Source organism: Triticum aestivum, chromosome 2B, assembly GCF_018294505.1.
Source record: "Triticum aestivum cultivar Chinese Spring chromosome 2B, IWGSC CS RefSeq v2.1, whole genome shotgun sequence".
NCBI classification, from domain to species: domain Eukaryota; kingdom Viridiplantae; phylum Streptophyta; class Magnoliopsida; order Poales; family Poaceae; genus Triticum; species Triticum aestivum.
In genome coordinates this window covers 653,514,475-653,535,011 of record NC_057798.1, presented here as the reverse complement: position 1 = coordinate 653,535,011, position 20,537 = coordinate 653,514,475, and the positions used below count along the sequence as shown (strand labels likewise).

Genomic DNA, 20,537 nt, shown 5'->3' with positions numbered 1-20,537 from the left:
GAGATTTGGTGTCAGGCGCCTTCGGTCTATGCAATGGTTCAACGACAACTATTGTGACTCCAGGGTGCTGGTCCTTAGGGGTACATGCACGAAGACTTTCCGACTGTCATCGACGAGGTCAAGCCGGCTGCTATACGGGAACGGCCATTGCGACGCGTCGGCGGCTCGTTCTGGTGGTAGTAGTGGTTGTGGATGGTCTTAAAATCTCGTAATTTTATTATGGTTGAGATATTTTGTACTTCGGGTGAACTTCTATAATACATCTGAATCTTTTTGAAAAAAAATGCAAACAAACTATATGGAATAGATTTTAGGGAAACGTTTATGGTCGGGGCGCCGGCCGAAACGTTCCGCTAGCCGCACGCGGGCCTTGCGATCGATATCGGCCGTGCGTTGCCCAGGGACACGAGCTCTTCCTACTCAAACCTTATCCACACCTGCGAACCATTTTTCCCATCCGTCTCTTTCTTCTCCCTCACGAGCGCTCCCTTTCTCCATCTACGCCTCATGCGCATCACACCACCATGACGAGGCTTGCAGCTAGGGTGAGCCACGGCGGGGCAGAGAAGACGGCGACAACCAGCGCCTCCTCCCTCCCCTCTTCCCCTCGCAGCAGTGGCGGAGCTTGAAAGAAAAAGTTGGGCGGGCCAGACTAAAGGAGAGCATAATTTTTTTTTACAAATTATGAATCATAAGGACATGTCACAAGATTGAGCTAGAAGATATGTACATAACATATATAATATGTACCAAATTCAATTCTCTTTTCCTTTTGAAGACCAAATTAATTCTTCTTTGAGTCTGGTTTTCCTTGCCCATAACTACCTATATTACAATTTGCATAAATAAAATCATCAGTCTATTATTTATCACAACTTCACTAGCAGGACTGATCACTGTATGCATGGAACTGAACAAAATCTCCAAGTCAAAGAATTAGGCTATTGCTTATCAAATTGCCCATGTAACAACGTGTGATGTGGCAGGGGCAGAGGCAGGAGGCTAAGTCACGGGGGCTCTCTCAGATCATGCGCCAGCCTTGTAGACTTTGAGTTGGAGGAGAACAACGGCAGGAACTGATGGCCGGCAGCACGCACGACGCACTGGTCACTGGTGGTCGTTGGATGATGGGTGGCGCCGCTGTGGGAAGGAGCAGGGCAGGGCGAGGCGAGATCGTAGCGCCGGCGGGCATCGCCGTGGCCGTTGCTCAATGAGACGGGCGGGCCGGGGGGCGGCGTGCTCTGGTTGCTCCACGGCGGTCGGCGGCGGCTACATGAGCGTGAGACTGACAGAGAGGATGGGGAACTAGGGAACCATGTGCTTGCCTGAGACGAGACGAGATGTTGTGTATGTGCGTGCGTGGTCTCAGTGGACTGGGCTAAGATGACACATAGTTTTTTTTTTGCCAAATTCCTGGGCGGGCCATGGCCCTGTTCTGCCCCTACAGAGCTCCGCCCCTGCCTCGCAGCCCCCCTGCGCACCCTCACCTTCCCCGGACAAGAGATGTGACCGGCAGTTGTTAGAGCTGCAACCAGGTTTTACAGATGCTACAGCCTTCTTCTTATTCTTTGCTGGAACCAACGAGCTGCGACCGGCAATCGATAAACTCCAACCAGTGATACAAAATGCTACGACCGGGGCTCTTTTTTGCTGGAACTAGAAAGAGAGCTGAGGCTGCAAGTGGCCTGGAGAGAGCTGCAAACAGCACCTAAAAATGCTACAACTGGTGTCCAGGTAAGCTACCATCGGCTTCTTCAAAAGTTTCAAACAGCGACAGGGAAGCTGGGAAGATGTCACCGTGCAAACCAAAAAAGCTGCAACCGGCTACAAGATAGCTTCAATGGTTTTTTTTTTGAAAAGCTTCAATCGGGAGAAACGACATGCACGACGAGCTACAGCTGAAGGCGACGACATTTTTTTTGTTGCAACTGTGTTGACGTTTTGCTACCACGGCGACGGCAGTTTGCTACATCCATCGCGGCCCATGACATCGGAGATGACATTTTTGTTGCAATCGTCGTCACTTTTTGCTACGACCAGCGAGAAATTTTGCTACATCCATTCATGACAGATATGCGACCCGTCTGGGGACGGCGACGCCGCCTCGTTTAGCTACAAGCCATCACCGGCTTCGACTCGGTGCTACAACCGCGTTGCATTTTTGCTTCAACCAGCACCCGCAAAAGCTACAACTAGTGAGGGCTTTTTGCTACGATGGGTGATGGGGGATGGCGAGCTATGTCGGAGGAGGGTATCGGGCATGAGCCGCGGCGAGCACGTCGGTGAGCTGCGACCGTGGCACAACGGAGCTGCAACACGTCGCCACAGGAGCCAACCCACAGGATGCATCTGTTGCATGGGTGAAGCCGGCGACGAGACGACCGGCAAGGGCTGCGACCGACGACTTGGATGGCCGGTGAGGACGACAGACGAGAGTGGCGACGGGAGAACATGCACGGCGACGAGATGGAAGGGAGCAATGAGATGAAAAAGGATTCTTCGTACCATAACTTTGATGAAGACAACGACGTATCGAACGGTTCCTATCAATCTAATCGGGTGGCTGCGGGCCGACCGACCCAAAGTTGGGCCGGCGCGCCGGCGCAGATCATTGCCCTAGATTTTATCGAACGCAACTTAAAAGGTAATCAAACACTTAGAAAGAAGCTCTTAGGGAACTATATGAAAGCATGATGTTAGCCCATGCAATTGATTTATTTCGGCTGAATTGGTTTTCCGGGAAACAACACAGTCAAGCGCATAGAAAAAACAAAAAAAAAAGTGTAAGCAAAATAATTTTGTCTTCAAGGTTTGCGACGTAAAACGGGCGGAACCCAAAATGCCCCGCATCCCAATGCTCTCGTTTACACGTCGCACGCCCCGGGCAAGCGGCCACTGTACCTGTCTCGTCTACGCCATCGAAATCCACGCCCCCTGGCCAGCCTCCAGCCCCCGCCGCGGCCACTGTGCGGATGAACCCAGCGCACGCGGCTCGCGGGGGGTTTCGGCGCACACTTGGAATTTCGTGGTCCACCGCGGCGAGACCGGAGGGCGCGGGAGGTACGGCGCGCGGCCGTCGGCTCTTCCAATGCGGCCGCGCAGGCCGGAGCGCGCGAGGCAACCGCAGGTCGGTGGCAAGCGGCGGCGGCGGCGGAACAGCTTCTTCAGGTGCGTGCCCCCCGCCACCTTCTCCCTTGTACCGCTGTACGAGTACGCATGCACGCACGCACGTCGCGGCCGTCGGCCTGGATCGGAGCAGCGCCCACGCGGGCTGCGATCGACAATGCCCTTTTCCGGGGGCCAGTTTGTTGGATCTGCGCGGGTTAATCGGCAGTAACCGTGCGAATTTCTCTCCGTGGCGCGCCTATCTGGCAAGGTCCCACGGTTGGGTGCACACCGTCGAACAGGGCGCGTGCGCGCCTGGTGAGCGTGTGGGTGGCAAGCCGACGCCAGATGACCCGAGCGATTCATGAGGATTTGGGTACCGTTGTGGCCAATTGAGCGAGGGCGGACACGCCCACGCGAGCGCGCATGGCGAATTGGATTTCATCGCTGGGGTTTCGAGCCAATTGTTTAGTTTTTTAGGCCCAATTGAGTCTCGATTGGATCCATAGAGACTCGGTCACGCCAGGCATCTCTTACAAGTTTCTCTGTTGGTCGAACACCAATTGGGTTGAGCAACAACCATGGATCTAACTGGTATAGTTTGTGCAAGTTTGTGATTGATTCATTGACGTCTACGCACTGTTCTGTTAACTTGACAACACAATTTGTCCATGATCTGTGTTTTCCGTTGGGTTTTCTGGTTGATTGTTGCAAGGAGATCTTGCAAGCTTTGCATTAGCTGCAGTCAAACAAATAACAGTATAGCCAAGTTGGATGCCAACACACATTATGAATTACTTGTAGTCTTGTACCAACAATAATCACCTGATTTGATGTGGCTTCGAGGTTTCAATATTACACAATTGTGTAACTAAACACAAAGTGCAACTCCCCATGATCATCACTTTACCAAAGGACGAAAACTTCCCATGACCGTGTTGCATATAGCCGACCGGTATATATAAGCACTTCATAGAATCCGACTTTTGGTGACATAAAGCAATTAGACTCTGGTACTAGTAGCACTGTGGTCCATTGTTCACCCTCACATGCATATCTTCTACATATATCATGCCATATCTATATAAAGCAACTACCCTGTGGTAGTGCCATTGAATGTTTTCATGTACTCTACAGCCAATCTGCTTAATCCATGTCAAGGTGATGCAATTGTCTGGCACTCGTTGCTTTATATATAAAGCGGGGTGAAAGCTTTTTTCGGTAATTGTTTGGCACTCATAATTCAAACAGAGGGACTTATCTACTAGAATAACATAGCTAGTTTGTAAACTAAGTGGCAAATAGTTACATTTAACAGTGTGACGATCTAACCATTGATAAAACCAAGCTACGCTTTCATATGCTAGAGTGATGTTTGAAGAGAAACCTGAATAATCTTGAAGAGAAATCATGGTACTCTCACGTATCCAATGCAATCTCTCGAAGTAGTCATCATTCATTACTGCCATTTAAGTTCATCCAGTGCTACTGAGATTTCTGCCATTTTTAACAATTCACATTATACATTCTTGTATCCACTTAACTGGCTGGTATATTATAAATTTGGAATAATGTAGGGATAATGCTATCACACATTTGTTTTCGGCAGTAACTGCAAGTATAATTTTGTTTTCGGAATAGTGCTGCCTTGCTGTCACGGCTTCTGTGGAAGTGTCCAATCAAGTGGACTTCTTTGCTGTTTGATCATGATATTTATCATCCTACATAATAGTCTGAGGTGCCAGCTATGTGACTTCTTTGCTGTTTGATCACGATATTTATCATCCTACATAATAGTCTGAGGTGCCAGTTACGTCCCCTAAATATTTCATGTTAGCAAACATTTCATTGTACGTTAGAATATTATCGTACGGGTTAGCAAACATTTCGTTACTATATTATCGTACGGGTTCGCTGCTGATTGAATCCGAGCGATCCCTTGTCCAACTGCTGACTATATCTGAGTAAATATAGGTAAATGTGTTTGTGAGGGCTCGAAAATTTAGTTTACGTTGTTAGACATATTCATGTCATTGTTCCGCAATTCCATGTCATAGGAAAAGATGAAATTATTATCCAAGCACACATTAAATACCAATGATCTGCCTTAGATATGACCACCAGAAAATACATGATTCTCATTTATAGCTGCACCCCTTATGAATGAGCGTCAATGATCGAACTGTTTCTTCTGAGTCATCCTTTCTGATTCTGCGAAAAAGAGGTACATGTGCATTTGGTCAAAGAATAATCTATTATATCACATTAACTAGAAAATTATATAAGTTAAGTTGAACTTTTATAGGTATTATTTTGTACTAGTTACTAGGACATGTTATTTCAAGGCTGGCAATGTGCGAAATGTTCTCAATCTTGTGGTCAGATGATGAAATGTGGCATATCTCGCTGTCTATCTGTGTATTAAAAATATATGAAACTATATCATTCTTCTTTGGCAGCATTTTGGATCCTAAACTGATATCCTGTCTAGTACTGAGTTGGCATAGAAATGCATCACGCATTGTTCAGAATATGACTTTTTTCTTCTTCCAAAAATCAGTTTTTGAACTGAATAATGCTATGCTAATTCTTCATAGATGAAAAAACCCTACATGTTATTTCGAGTAACAACAATCAAGGTCTTTCATATTATCTATTTTTTAGAATCTCTTTCATACTATGTGATTTTATAGTTTCATTCTCATCTTTTTTATTTATTAAAATGATGTTCTCCTGGGCTTCATTAACGAAGTTCATTCTCATCGGATATTGTATGTCCGTGATGGATTGTGTAGTGCCATGCAAAGAATCATTCCTGTATCTGAACGATACGCACTGCCATATAAGCTGCAAATAGAAACACTCATAGATTATAACTGTGCATATAATCTAACAGATATGCAGTCACCAAGACACTCACAGAAATATCTATCTACGCATTATTTCAGTGATCATGCTGGAGTGGAACTGCTGTTGGCATCTTTTAGCTTCTTTACACACTTTCTGATGCAAATGTGTGCTGTTAGTTTTATCTGCATACTTTGTATTTCTAAACTAGTGATGGTCAATGGTGAAAATAATTTACGAGTCTTAAAGAGTATTGCAGGTCAACAACATGCAAGTTTCTTTCAGTTGGCACCACATGGACTTTATGTTTAATACTATTCCTTGCACACATGCATGAATTTGGTTCATACCTGACAGCTGAGCTGTAACGCCGAAGTCTTCCGCAGCGACCACCTGCCCCGCCACCGTTTCGTGGAACATTCCCACCGATGTTATCCTATGGCACTGGCGATGCTCCTGCTCTATCTGCAAGTAAATTCTGAAGGCAACATGGATCCAGAGCTTCCCCACGTCACAGTGATAATGGTGGGTGTTTTTTCTTTCTGTTTTGGCCTCGGCCTTCTAAATTTGGCCGTGGTCGAGCGCCTTGCTTTGCACCCCCCCCCCCCCCCCCCCCACCCCAAATTCAAATTCTCGAGGCCATGCAAAAGCAATACAGGAGAGGTAGAGAGTAAGGTGTAGGCAAGGATGGACTTGCCAGGCAAATGGCAATCATGTCAAACATTACCGCCTTGTTCTGTGCTATCGGCAAGTCATCCTTGGCTGCATTCCACTCTCCGCCTCTTTGTGCATGGCTCTTGCGGCAGCGAACTCTTCGCTCTGACTTCTCTTCTCTCTCAGATATTCAGCTATGGAGGTGCTTCTGGTATACATCGATGGAAGGGTATTTATAGGGGCAGCACTGCAACTTGATCTGGAATGGCACTGAAATCTCCTTTTGACTTCTTTTAAAAGTTAGTGCCATAACTTTTCCCCTTCTAGTGAAAATGATGACCTAGTTGGGGCTTTATAGGTTTCCAACTTCTAATAATATATTTGCGGGCCAAAAGCCTAGGAGCTGGCATATATGGAATTCTTTTGTTAGGTAGGTTATGCGAAGTATATAGGTTACGCTGCTGGATGGGGCTCAGTCTACAGAAAATTCCAGGGATTTTGTACCATGGAGGAAAAAAAAAACTAGTGGTGCTATACTGTTAGGAAGTTTCTGTTTTCAGCCAGTCTAAATAGCTTCTTATGTTGTCATGTGCATCATCACATGATATTTGATCCATGCTTCTAGTTTACCAAGGAATTTGATGTGATCTAGTACTTGGAGGGACGTGCTCCTGGCTTCAGCATGAACATCTACTATTGGGATTCTATTGATTTCCCTTTTTGGCTCCCCCCTCCCCCCCTGCTTGTCTCGGCACTGCAACCTGGATAATTTTCCGCGATCATTGATTTGTGCCATCCTTGAAATGTCAAATCGCATCTTTTTTTTTTGAGGAAACACAGTGGGGAAGGCCCCCACTGTAACTCATTTTCTATTAATTGATGGGGCAATTACAGATGATTATACACAAACACATCCAGGAGTGTAAAGATGAAACAAATTACAATGTGTCTAGCCAAGCTAGCATTCCCTCTTTAATGCTAGGTTTTGCCTTCTTAATGATAGTGCTGATGTGCTCCTTCCCTGTTAAATCGCATCTGCAAGCTCAAAGGAAGCTTCTGTGTTGTGTGAAGCTAAAATGTACATTAGTGTGTGATGATGGGAAAACTTCATGGAGAACTGCTGTTGCGTGTCGAAATAGTAGATTGTGTTGGAGAATAAAGTTTAATGTTCGATCTCTGGGGCCCAAAAGTTTACCTAAATTTAATTCTGAGTTTGCTTCATTTTATTTATTTTGGAAGATATCCGAGGCTTAATATTATGTGAAGTCCATGGTGCACTGTTCTAAGTTACTCGAATTTCATGATGCTCTTCTAAATTACTCGATTGGATATGTAGAGACTCGATCATGGCAGACATCTCGTACAGGTTTCTCTATTGGTTAAACAGCACCCAAATTGGGCTCCAATGGTCCTTTGAGCAACAACCATCGATCTTACTTGTATAGTTTGAGGAAGTTTCTGGTTGATTCATTGACGTGTACAGTCTGTTAACTTATGTAAACAATTTGTCATGTTGCAAGAAGAGCTTGTAAGTTTTGTATATAGTCAAACAAGTACTAGCAGTAGATGGATCATGTTCAGTTCGGTAGCCAAGTTGGATGCCAACGTTTATTATGAATTACTTGTAGTCTTGTATCAATAATTAGCTGATTTGACGTGGCTTTGAGGTTTGACGAGTTACATTTGTGTCACAATACACAATTTGCAACTCCCACATGGTCACCATTTCTCTAAAAAGACAAAACTTCCCATGACCTATTGCGTATAGCCGACCGGATATATATAACTGCAGTGGCACTTTATAGAATCTGACATTCATTACCATAAAGTATCTACACTGTGGTACTAGAAACATTTTTGCCCATTGTTCACGGCCACATGCATATCTAATAGTACGTAGACATAGATCAGGCCATGTCTAGATCCCATTCTGGAGTACTGCCATTGGATGTTTCCATGTACCCTATCAACAATTTGTTTAATCTATGTGAAGGAGAGGCAATTCTGTGGCACTCAGAATGCAAACCAAAATTACTTATCTACTAGAATAACATGGCATGTTTGCAAAATAAGTGACAACAATTTACATTTAAGGCCCTGCTCTGAATGGGTGTAAATCTTTACAGCTGTATTTATTTTACAAGTGTAACTTACAGGTCACCTCTTGATTCCTGCCTGGAATGAAAATGACGGCAGGGGCTCTGTATCCTAAACTGGCCAGAAACGAGTTGAAACGCTAATCCAAACGGGGCCTAACAGTGTGACGATCTAACTTTCGATAAAACAAGCTGCTCTCATTCGCTAGTGATGTTTCAAGACAAATCATGGTACTCTTATGTTTCTCCAATGCAAGCTCCCAAGTTTATTTTTAAACAACCTTTGAAGTTAGTCTACATTCGTTACTGCTATTGAATTTCATTCAGTGCTATTGGTAAATTGGCTGTCTGCTATTTGAGCAATTCGCACTATATAATCCTATATCCCTTTAATTAGTTATCGTATCACACATTTTTTTCAGCAGAAACTGCAAGCATTGGTTTTCATTCTACATTACATCAGACATCATCAGATGTAATTCGGAATAGCACTGCCTTGCTGTCTCGGCTTCTGTGGAAGTGCCCCAATGAAGTGGACTTCTTTGCAGGTTTTATTACAGTATGTTGCAATCTTCCATAATATTCTGAGGTGCCAATATTATTATGATACATTGTTTTATATTTTTATTATATATACACTTTGGCGCAGTGGTAAAGCTGCTGCCTTGGAAACAGCCTCTTACAGAAATGTAGGGAAAGGCTGCGTACTATAGACCCAAAGTGGTCGGACCCTTCCCCGGACCCTGCGCAAGCGGGCGCTACATGCACCGGGCTGCCCTTTATTATATATACACTTTGAATGAGTGCTTCCACAGGATCATTTAATATATCAATAGCTATATGTCCCCAATATTTGATGTTAGCAAACATTTCATATGGGCACTGTATCAGAGTAAATATAGGTATACATTTGTGAGAGGAACGAAAAATCCAGTTTATGTTATTATACAGATTCATGTCATTGGTCCGCAATTACATGTCATGGGCTGAAAAATGGAATTATTATCTGAGCACACATTATACAGGGAATGCAAAGAGGTACTGGTGATCTGCCCTAGATATGACCACCAAAATATCACTTGATTCTCCTTCATAGCTGTACCACTTATTTTATAAATGAGCATCCATAAACTGTGTCTCCTGAGCCGTCCTTTTCTGATTCTGTGAAAAAGAGATACATGTGCATTTGGTCAAGTATTATCTATTAATGCATATCATATTAACCAAAAGGCACTATAAATTGAGCTGAACTTTTATATTTGTTATGTACTCCCTCCGCTCGAAAATAAGAACTAAAACCATGATATTTATTTTGGAATGGAGGGAGTAGTAGTTACTTTATTTTCCTGTGCTTAAATGATGGAATGTGATTATTTTTCATCGTCCATTTATTTATTGACTATACATGAAACTTGCTTGTACATCATTCTTCTTGGACAGACTCTTGAGATCTTACACTGATATCCTGTGTACTATGAGTTGACAAATCATGCATCACACCTTGTATAGAATGTTTTTTTTCCAAAATAAGTTTTTCAATTGATAATGCTATATAAGTTCTTCATAGTTGAAAAAAAAGTAAAAACATAAAAGTTCTTTCGAGCATTAACAATCAAGCTCTTTCATACTATGTGGTTTATAGTTTCGTTCTCATATGTTTTATTCTTTGATTAATTAAGCGGGTTGTATTCTCCGGCTTCATTAATGAAGGCCAATTTATTCTCATCTAATATTATGTATTTATATGTGTGCTCTCAGTGATGGATAGTTTGGTGATATCGTGCCTGTATCCAGATGATATGCACTCTCATTTTAACTGCAATCAGATTTTTTAACTGTCATATAATCTCTGACAGATCTGCAATCACCAAGGTACCCACAGAAATATCTATCTACGTACTATCTAACTGATCATGCTGGAGTGGAGCTGCTGCTGGCATACTTTAGCTTATTTACATACTTTCTGAGTCAAAAGGTTCGCTGTTTATTATCTGCTATTTTGTCTTTCTAAACTGGCGATGATCAATGCTGAAAATACTTTACGAGTCTGTATACATATTGCAAGTCAACAGCATTCAGCTCATTTTTACTGGCACCACATGGAGTTTATGTTTAGCGATATTCCTTGCACACATGCATAAATTTGTTTCAAGTCTGACAGTAGCAGCTGGAGCGCCAAAGTCATTCGCAGCGAGCCCCTGCCACCCGCCACCGTTGCCTGGAAAATTGCCGCCTATGTTCTCCTGTGGTGCTGCTGATGCTCCTGCTCTATGTGTAAGTCAATTTTGGCATGGATCCAGAATTTATCCACGTCGCTGTTATGATGGCAGGTGTTTCATCTTTCTGCTTTGGACTAGGGCTTCTAAATTTGGCTGAGATCAGCTCGTAGTGCCTCTCTTTGAACCTCTCCTCTGCGACTCTGCAAAAAATGGTCTGCTATCTCCCCTGGCTAAATAGAAAATATTCAGGTGGGTTTTACGCCCCCATAGCTCCCCCCCCCCCCCCCCCCACACACACACACACCAAAAAAAAATGACAGTTGATAGTTCTGTGAGGCAAGTAATGTTACCTCTATGGAAGAAGAAAGACACCAGGCAAATTCATGTTTCTCCAGGCCATGCAAAAGCCACACAGCAGAGGTAGAGAGCAAGGTGTAGCCAAGGACGGACTTGCCGGCAAGATTACTACCACCTTGTTGTGTACTGTCGGCAAGTCATCCTTGGCTGCATTCCACTCTCTGCCTCTTTCTGCATGGCTCTTGCGGCAGTGAACTCTTCACTCCGATTTCTCATATCTCCCAGCTATTGAGCTATGGGTGTGCTTCTGGTATACATCGAGGGGAGGGTATTTATAGGGGCAGCACTGCAACTAGATCTGGCACGATAGTGAAATCTCCTTTTGACTTAATCTTTTTAAAAGTTATTGGCATAACTTTTTCCTTGAGTGAAAATGATTACCTATCCACGCATTGAGGCTTTATGGATTTCCAACTTTTAAGAATATATTTGCTGGCTAAAAGGCTGGGAGCTGGCATCTATTGAATTGTTTTGTTAGGTAGGTTATGTGAAGTATCTAGGTTAGATTGATGGATAGGGCTCAGTCTACAGAGGATTCCAGGGCTTTTGATTGAAGTGTATAGTACCATGGAGGAAAAACTTATTGCTGCTATGCTGTAGGGTAGTTTTTCAGCCTGTCCAAATGGCTCCTCTTGTTGTATGATGCATCATCGCATGATATTTGATCCATGTTTCAAGTTTACCAAGGGATTTCATGTGGTTATGTTACTTGTGCAGGAAAAGACGTGCTTCTGGCTTTGGCATGCTGTGAAAAATACTATTATGCACCCAATGAATGGGTACTGTTGGTTTGCTATCCAAATTTTGACAATATCAAGACTGGCCAAAATTGGCACCTTTTTGTGAGGTTGGCAGAATTTTTTTTGGCAATCAACCAATCACTAGCCAATATTTGGCAAGCTTGTAACCAACCAATCACTAGCCAAATAAATATTGGCATGGGGGGTATCGCGTGTGTTAAGGGATTTGGCCTGCTTTAAACAAACACGTACAGAGTTTGTACTAGAAGCTTAATAGGCACCTCTAGTGGTCATGAAAGAACCAAAAAGATTTAGACAACATTGGCACATGATGCATATGCCTTACCAGAAAATTTAGAATCCAAACTCGATCAATACACCAAGAAATAAGAAAAGACAACCCCACTATGAGTAGTACCCGGAAGCCACTATTCACAGTAAAATTGAATTCACTACTATTTCTGACTTGATTTGGTCTTGAAATTTCTTGCTGCGGTAGACACCTGACATGCCAGTGTTGTAAAAAATTGCAGAACTTTTCATGACAATTGGAGATGGTTAAGTGTGTCTTATTGCACTAGCACATCTCATGTGCCTAGAGCACGCAATATCCCCTTGTTCAGTCGTATACTTCAGAAATATATCTTTCTTGCTCCTATTCTATCCCTTTATATGGCAGGAGTAGATTTATAAATTGTGACTATCAAATAGGTTTGAAATTGAATACAGTGTCTTTCTTAGTTCAATATAATCTGAAACTTGTACTTACTATATTTATTCTCTTTATATTCCATTTGGTGTTCAGAGTAAAGACTAGTTATTCCTTGCATTCTTAGTGCGAAATTTCTTTGTGGGTACTAATACTGGAGTTCTCTTAAAATCATATACGCCGCAATGATGTGGTCAGTGTCGAGTCATACTCCCTCTGTTCCAAGTTACTTGAAGTTTTAGCTTTGTCCTAAGTCAAGCTTTTTAAACTTTGAACAAGTATATAAAAAATATGCTAATATCTACAACATAAAAATGTATATTGTATGAAAACATAATTTATGAAAAATCTAATGAAACTAATTTGGTATTGTAAATTTGATATATCTTTTTGCAGACTTAAAGATGTTTTGACATAGCAAAGCTAGAACTTCAAATAATTTGGAACAGAGGGAGTACTTGTCAAGCATTAATGTTTGTTCTCTTTCGAGAAAACTGATATTTTTGATATTGATCTGCATTTGGTAGCCCTTGTATAATACTAATTTTGGTTTCATGAAATGACCGAAGCTTCATTTGTGACATGTCTTGCAAACAAATCCTGATTTAGTTTTCTGACATTAACAGAGTGATCTCTTTTGTTGTTGGTTCATGATGACACATGCATCTGGGCATCTTATTACAGCTACCGACTTCCTGTGTGACTTCTTCTTATGTAAAAGACAAAATCACATCTAAATAATGTGCCATCTGTTCTATCTGTATATTCAAGCACTTTCAGACTCATGCAATACTTGTCATGGAGGGCTGTGGATTTGTTGTGACCATGTGTTCTAGACTTTCTAGACGACAATATCAGTGTTAGCATGAAGCCCATATATTGGAGTCCAATAAAACCATGTTCCATCATCTATCAACCATTCAACTTTGAGGTAATGAAGGATGCTCATTGTGGAACGTGTTTTGCTTCGAATACAAAACGTAATTCTCATGTCACAATTAAAACAGTTGATGCTGAAAAGTTTCATCATTTTTATTATGATTTTCTTTGAATAAAAGTTAGATATAGAGCCTTACTAGTTACTCCGCATTGTTCCCTTCAGAAAGCTGCATCAGTAATTAACTCATTATTATGGTTTATCGATGCTGAGAATTCACCCATGATACCTTGCATCGGGAAAATGTTTTAGTTTTTGTGCTAATAATGAGGTAAAGCTCTCGTTAACATCGTCACCTTTGGGCTTTTAGCCAATAAAGTAAAGTGCCCTATTCAAAGGGCATGAACAGGACAACACTGATTACTTGAGGAAAGAAGTTGTCCATTCTTTTTTGTATCGAAAAGGGAATGCGGTGCTTTCGTAACATGGTTACATTGCTGATGCACCTCCTGGTTCCTGTCCTACATGATTAAAGATTTTCTTTTGTGTATACATAATCTTTGAGGTACAATACTGCAAGTACAATTTCCGCCGTCATGTGAGAGCCTTGAGGAATCTTTTGTCACACAGTGCGTTCTGTACATCCTTCGGACTTTCATTTTGGTCAAGGGGTACCACAAGAAAGCCAATCTCTTATCTTAAAAAAAATCATGGATTAGCATAAAATAATGGCAAAGGAATGATGATATCGTCTGATATATACATATGGAATGTACAGATCTGATGTCAAGTGGAGGTTGAACTCGTATCCAAGCCTTTTGTACTTATGTTTTTTATTCATGCATTTCCATTGCAGATAGAACAGTAATAAGATATTCTTTTTACTTCCCATATATACATATATAGACTGGAATTCTTTTATGTCTTGAGTAGAGATTGAACTAGCTTGAGATGCTAAGAGCTGGCTAGCTAGAGATGCATACCTTTTATGCTTTGCATACTTATTCATGTATTTCCATGATGGGAGTTGACACAAATGCAGGCATTAGAGTTTTATCAACAATGCTTGAGGGCCAAACACCAGAAGAAGAGAACTAGGTGTAGCCAAGGACAACTTGCCGGCTAACTCTTAAGGCTCAACGAACTCCCAACACCAGGAGCCGGCAAGTCATCCTTGGCTGCATCCCGTTCTCTGCCTCGTAGCGTATGGCAGCCCAGCAGAAGCCTCCCCAGTATATGCTCTACAGGTACTTCTGGGCTCTTGCCCGTTCTTCCTCTTCCCCTACCCTGACTGCTTTGCTATCATGTGGAATGGTCTGCTGGTGTGCATTGCCGCAGGGTGGGATGGTCTTCATTTATAGGCACGAGCAAGTTGGATGTGAAATAATATGGAGATAGCTGCCCAATGAGTTATATACTGCAAAATATTTCACCACAAAGTCTTCCGTTTTGGGGATGAGACATGATGAGTCACCAATTGGTTATCCTGGGTCCGATGTCCATTTTAAATAAGCATAGTGGCCCATGGCCATGAGGGTTCGGCATCTTTTGGATTGGTTGGTTGAGAGGATTAGCATTTGATCTGTGCTGCATGTGGAGCTTGTGGACATGCGGTGGACGTGGTGCGCAACTCTTGACCTAAGCAAATTTTATAGAGTTCTTTGTAGTCCATTCCCAAACATTTTAGAATTACAAAAGCTTGTCAAGTACTACCTCTAGTATTGGACAATTATAAACCCATGGATAGTAAACATTCTCCCTTCGTTCTATTAAAAGGCATCCTCAATATATGCTAGTAGGACCATTTTCACCATGATTTTGTTTACTATATTGAGAATTTTAATGTTCAACTAACAACCAAATTCTGAAAAAAAAATGGTATGCAGTGATCTTCAGTTTGATTCTTGGAAGGACCAGCCTAGCTGTCCTTGTAAAAAGGTAGGTTAAAACTTATTTTGCAGACATGCATGTGCCTCTTAGGACTGAAAGTAGACTGGAGCATTTTGCCCATCCTGCATAAGAATCTGGTAATCACTCTAGAAAAATATGTTGTACTCCGTTCCTAAATATAAGCCCTTTTAAAGATTCTATAATATGGACCACATACGAAACAAAATGAGTGAATCTACACTCTAAAATACATATGCCGGTGTGTCCTGTTTTTTTATTTTCTGGGCTTGTTGAGTTGTGCCCTCAGCAGATCCTCTGTACTTTGTTGTGAGACCTGGGTGTGTGTATGGACTTGACTCTGTATGTGTGCTCGTTGGCGGTTTAATTTATTTATAAAGCAGGGTGATAGCCTTTTTCAGTAAATACATACGTATGTAGTCCGTTTTAAAATCTCTAGAAGGGCTTATATTTAGAAACGGACGGAATATGAAACAGTTGCATGCTTCTATTGGTTACATCAATTTTCTAATTAGAAATGTTTGCTCTTAATTTATGTTAAAAACTGTTAGAGATATATTTGGGTTACTTGTATTTGGTAGTCTAGGATTTGTAATCCTTCTCCTACCTTATCTTCAGGAGAGGCTTCTTGCCCTTCAAGTTTTGTATTCAATATATACTCGCCCTCGAGGCTCAATAATACATGCATCATATTCCGCCAATCCCTCTCTCCCTTGTAACAAAAACTTTCAATTCTCACAAAAATCTTTGGGAATTTTTGCGGTAATTTATGCAATCTTGCGTGATGGCAACATATTGTCTTGTGATACTTTTGCAAATCGTGTAGCAAATCTCACATATGTACTTGCCATAATTGTTGGTGTACTCAAAGGCTAGGGGGTGTCGAGTATAGATGTATCAAATCAAAACCTAGCAAGCGATCAAAGGTTAGTGAGTCCTACGATTATAGCCGATCTTAAGACATTAAGACATCATAGCAATTCCACGGTCAGTGTTTGCTGTGGCCAACATTTCAGTCACACCAGGGACATTGTGTCCCCAATCAATCGATCCTGCAAGCTACATCCACCGGAAAGCAGAATTATTTGTGTTGCGGCGGGGGCCTACAAAATCAATGGAGGCGTGGTGGCGATACTGTTCTCGTCGGTGCCTCGGTGGCCGTTGCTCTTGTACCATTATTCTTTACCATATCTGGCTTGAGAACTCACTGGACACTGGTGGTTCGTTTGGAGCATATGGCAATTGGTTATTTTGGCAGCGTCGACGACCTTGATGGGGTTCGGTCCCTCCTCCCATGATTTGATGCCCTGCGTATCCCAATTGGATTGCGTGGTCTCTCTCCCCTAGGCTCTCCTCCCCCCTAATTTGATTGGTGGGCAATCTAGTCGTAGGGATAGGTGGTCCTAATGACACGATGTAGATCTTTGAGAGCTGATGTCTCCCGCACAATTGCAGAGGTAGTACCATGATAACAACAAATTCAAGCAGTCATTCATTGGCCCCAAAGTTTAGGCACCTGTCCTATATGGTTTATTAATGCCGATCCTAGTACTACCTTCGTCCGGGTTTATTGATTCCCATTGTATTTTATGCCAAATTTTGACCATAGATTAAACTAATAAAATGTTCATGCATGTCATCAAACATTATATTTTTGAAAACTATATTCAAATATGAATCCAATGAAATATTTTTTCTTGACATGCATCAACACTTTGTTAGTTAAATTTTTAGTCAAAATTTGGCACAAACTATAACGGGACCTATAAACCAGGACGGAGATAGTAGATTTCTTATGTGCGGCAGCTTGTATTTGGCAGAGCCAACAATTAGTATTCTGCTACTATCAGGTTGAGCGAGACAATATCATATGATGGTTACTCGATAGCCAGTGAGGCTAATGGTATTGAGCTGGCTTTTTAACCACTAAAACTAACTCGCTTCTTTGTAGGCAATCCAAGTACTTACTACTACAAGTTGATGCAGAAAGTTACCAGATCAAATCAATAAGTCAGCTGGTGAAAATTGAATGCTGGTGTGCTTCTGAGGCGTCTGAGCTAATGGGTTAGTTTGTTCATTGCCCACATGCGTTACGTATTGCTAAACTACGAAATCCCGGCTCTGCAATTTGCACAGGGCTCTGACCTCTCTAATTTTACGTTGGGCAAAACATGCTAGTAGGTTCGTGCAGTGATCTCGTACCTATCGCATTGGGGAACACAAAGCTAGTTGATGTCCACATGCACTTGTGAGTTGTGAGTGGCTCCGGTATTTTGACCTGAAAAAGTAGCTCAACCATGAGAATGAACTTTCTGTTGGAATAATCATAAATGAAAAATGTGTACATAAATGCATATTCCCGGGGAAAGATTTAGGTCGACACACTACTTTTTGGAGAAAAAGATTTGTTTTGCCATGTGCACGGCAGAAAGTCATGATATGGTACAGCTTGCTACCACTAATTTTGGGATTATTATTCGAAATATATTTTACACAAACAATAATTTGTCAATTCCACTTGCAATTATACTTGTGAGATCCAAGACCATAGGGTCATACTGGGTGTGCTAGCGAATCTTGTGATGTGCTAGGATTTTCTTTTAAACACTGTACAAACACAAATGCTCACATAAACACAAGTGCATTCACAAGCACGTATGCACTACCCTTATGAGCATCTATGAGTTAACAACCCCTAACATCTATGAGCATCCATTTACCGCATCAAATTATCTACTGTGCAAAAAACTAAAAAAGGATATTTTTTTTGAAATTTTCTAGTATTTATTTTGATTTTTTTTCTCAGCGCGGGCACAAATGAGTCTGGGCACCGAATCACTGCTCTCACTATTTACTCCATTGTTAAATTTGGTAGTACTATTCACAACCTAATCTGTTTTCTTTGTCTTTATGAAATTTTGAATTGAAGACCTGAAAATTTGTGGCAAATTAGAGCACTATATATAATACGTACACCGTAAAAATGCTTGTCAAATGGTTTAATGACTTTTGGACATGTTTCTAATGGCTAGTGTTTGCGGTAGATGATGCATTCCATATGCCGCCGATATTCTTACCGCCCCCCGTTCCTTGCCATGATGTCTTTTGGCTGGCTCCTCTCCTCTTTGCTGGCAGAGGTCAGTACGGATGCCTGTTTTCTTGCACCACTTGGTCGGCGAAATGCATTTCTTTTTCGCGATCGGCGGGTCTCGGGAATTGGATTCCCCTCAGGGCGTACATGCCGCGCGGTCCGTCCAACCGCTCAGATTGCGGCGGCCCTTGGCCAACTTGTAGGGGCACTCGGTGAACGGCCGGTGACCCCATCGAGAACAGTCCGCTCAGGCATCAGGAGTGGCTTTCTGTCTGCTTTGGTGCCTGTCATGTGTCCATCGGTGAATCTCTGACACGTCTCGTGGCAGAATTGGTGACGAGGCACCTCTAGAAAGGTTTGCCAGCCTATCATATTCTGCCGATACCCTACCTAGCTAAGCTAGGCGTTTCACGTGCAACAATTAGCACTTCGCTAACACACTGGGAAGTTGTTGAAGATACGATATGAAGCATCCCCCTGGTGCACCGCTTCATGAATACAGTGATTAAATGAATTCTTAATACTCGGAAGAATAATATGAAAACTATGTGAGAAAAATAATATGAAAGCGGTAGTTTGATATGCCGTCACGACTCGTTAAAACCTGATGGAAGAATAATGTGAAAATTGTAGAACATATACACCCAACATATAATGGTTATTGTCTTTTTAATAAGACTTGTACGAGAAAAACTTGTTTAAGAAAGAAAACGACAATTTAGTTTGAGAATAAATATGTTTTTAGTAATCCCCATAAAACCCCATGTAGAAAAATAGGAGATACTCTCGCAAAAAAGGAAAAATAGGAGATACAACATACAATCTTATGTCGATATTGTCTAATTGTAAACTTTTTATGTGAAAATTTAGGAGAAGGCCCACAAAAGGAAAAGAGTGCAACATGGTGTATGAACAAGTTAAAAATTAGAGGGTGCCTTCCCTTGATTCTTGCAAACCATAAATTCTGCCGTATACCAATTCCATGAACATATTTGTAGATGTTGAAGTTAGTACTGACTTAGTGAATAAATCTATGATGTTATTGTAGGATTTAACTTGTAAAATGTTTTTTTCTACTTTGTTGTCACTCATGGAAGTAACTTATTTTTGGTCATTATGTTTAGTGATATTGCTCATCATGAAATTTCGGAGATATGGTCGGTGATTCATTGGACCAATATCACGTGAATGTATGTGGTTTATCATTCTGCAATTCCATATGCATTCACATGATGCCTCGTATAATGTAGTTATTTCACAATGGGTGTACTCACAATAATTTGCTTAGAAGACTTCTATGAGATACATGCCACACCATGCAAGAAGAAAAATTTGTGATTTGACATTGTGGGGATCAGATAAATAGCCGCATTATTGTATATGATCATATTGGTGTCTAGATGTCTCTGAAATTGATAACACATACAATGATCTTTGGTGCCCTGGGGATGTCGAAGATCTTATTGACTCTTGTCCAATGTTGTTTGGTTAGAGTAGCACTCTTTCTAGCTAGCATGTTAACTGCAAATGTGATATCAGGCCTTATGCAATTTACAACATACATAAGCCCTCCAATAGCACCGAGATGTGAAATTCGGGTCCTAATTGAAACAATCGAGATGAGCCTAGAGTGGGGTGAGTAAGGAAAACTACAATTTTCACCTTGGTCATTAGCAAAGTTTAGGCTGCGAGGAATATAAAGTGTGGTCATAAACAATGCTACGTTGAGATATGCAACCAATACAATCCTTGCAAGGTCCAATGACAAAAGTAAACCACATGTAAATGAGCTAGTGTTAGGACTAACATAATACCATGGAGACTAAGATGTATCCCAACGTTCACTTCTTTGGTGAGAACCTAGTCACCATTGAAGGGGTGGGCGTTACCACGAAGGCACATCAACACCACAAAGACTCACCCTCGTATCCTTG

At 41.8% G+C, this 20,537-nt stretch overlaps 1 long non-coding RNA gene across 4 annotated transcripts; it reads left to right on the top strand.

Annotated features, from left to right (window-relative positions):
* Positions 1 to 2,888: 2,888 nt before the first annotated feature.
* On the top strand, positions 2,889 to 19,587 carry LOC123046512 (uncharacterized). 4 transcript variants are annotated; one of them, XR_006422398.1, is made up of 6 exons: positions 2,889 to 3,168; positions 8,763 to 8,933; positions 9,128 to 10,976; positions 11,996 to 14,851; positions 17,464 to 17,576; positions 19,474 to 19,587. It is a non-coding gene; the product is annotated as an uncharacterized lncRNA (long non-coding RNA). The 4 variants fall into 4 exon arrangements; XR_006422395.1 differs by lacking the exons at positions 17,464 to 17,576; positions 19,474 to 19,587 and having other exon boundaries at positions 11,996 to 16,575; XR_006422397.1 differs by lacking the exons at positions 17,464 to 17,576; positions 19,474 to 19,587 and having other exon boundaries at positions 9,128 to 11,170; positions 11,996 to 16,575.
* The last annotated feature ends 950 nt before the right edge of the window (positions 19,588 to 20,537 follow it).